Genomic DNA, 1,664 nt, shown 5'->3' on the forward strand with positions numbered 1-1,664 from the left:
AAAGTAAATTGCCAAAACAACTTCACGTACTCACGAGAGAATAAATAAAATCAGATTTGTGTTTATCATTTTAGCAGACTAGTTTTACACCCAGTTGCATACAAACAAAACAAATGACGGTAGGTACAGTGATTGAGATGACCCAGCAAAATACTACAAGTTTAACGGCATTCGATTGGAGCAAATTCCTAATAATTTGCCAAACTTCTTTAAAAAATTACTGCGAGTCTATTTAAACGATTATTTTGCTCGAATAATGTAGGAGAAATTAAAAAGGCGTCAAGATTTGTAAAAAATATTGTGGAGGCAATGCTAGTTTGAGGAGAGCTAGGGGATGTTAAGTCCCGCTACACAAGACGTGCTACCTAACACGGCTCAATCTTTTACAAAAAAATAATAGCAAAATATATGTTTCAAGGCAGTTAACAGTTGGTTTACAAAGAATTGTAAGTGATAGTGTAACTTCACATCAAAGTAAACTCTAGAAATTTTCCACTTCTCTCTTGAGATTTTAAGAAATCAATTAAAATGCCAAAGTTTATATATTGCACAGAAATTGAGATTTAAATATGAAAGCACTTAAAACCTTCCTGTGTTATTTACCTCAAACAAAAACTAACTCAAATTCTACTGACCTTCCTGCATGTTGGACACTTCCTCTCAAAATGCGGATTCTGCACACACAGTAAGCAAATGGTGTGTCCACATGACAGGCTCTTGGGTCGATGGCTGTCGAGATCATACTGCTCGAAGCAGATGTCACACTGCAGGGCCATCTAGAGAACAGGTTAAGAACTAGGGTTTACTGAAGGCAGGAACTTCCCTGTAGTTTCAGCACCAGCTCTAAACCAGACAACATGGTGAGACAATCCCACAGCTAAACCGGAAAAAAAAAGCACTGATAGTAATAAGCGTATAACCTCTCCGACTGATGTATTGACTTACATCAAAAAAGTGTCACGTCTTGTTCTTCGTGCAATGGAATTGATCAGCAGGACAATCAATGTGCGCTTTACACAACGTCATTAGCTGTTGTTTTCTTCATCATTTCCTCAGGACAAATGTTTCACCTGAGTGCCTGGGGAATACCCATGGGTATGGGCAGGAGTCCTCTGCAGATGAACCCTGGGGTTACTGCCACCCAAAAGATGCAGTTCACATTACAAAAAATATTTTCATGTAAATATCATGATTTAAAAGGTAGGAAACCAGTACTGTACCGGAGTGACAAAGACTGTTTGTTGTGAATGAAGCCTAAACATTAATGAAAACACTTTTTGACGTGACCTTGAACCGGCGGCGGCAATCCGAGGATGAGAAATAACCGATACCACTCCTTCCATAACGCAAACAATTAAAAAACTGCAATATCCTAAAAAAGCAACCTTGGAGATTTTTGTTAAAACAAAATTATTTCAATGAGGGTGTCACTGCCAATGGCTAAAGATGAAGCAAGCAGATTGAGAAAGCATTGCCGCGTTGTTCGCGTGACTGTACTGTTCGCTGTACATGAGGTGGTGCATGGGGTAGCGCCGGTGGGCGCGGAGTATCGGCACCGCCACGGGCGGGGCGGACCGCTCCGCCGGGCACCGGAGCGCTGCGGGTCTGCCTACGCTGCAGGGGCTCCCTCCAGCTGCAGGCTCGCGGGGCGCCCTCCAGGAGGT

The 1,664-nt window shown here is 42.1% G+C and overlaps 1 protein-coding gene across 1 annotated transcript in view; it reads right to left on the reverse strand.

Annotated features, from left to right (window-relative positions):
- The window catches only part of LOC113211642 (protein unc-50 homolog), a gene marked incomplete in the record, with an annotated part of 11,235 nt that overhangs the window by 7,562 nt on the left and 2,009 nt on the right, over window positions 1-1,664 (reverse strand).

Source organism: Frankliniella occidentalis, unplaced genomic scaffold (assembly GCF_000697945.3).
Source record: "Frankliniella occidentalis isolate FOCC.00 unplaced genomic scaffold, Focc_3.1 Scaffold27, whole genome shotgun sequence".
NCBI lineage: Eukaryota > Metazoa > Arthropoda > Insecta > Thysanoptera > Thripidae > Frankliniella > Frankliniella occidentalis.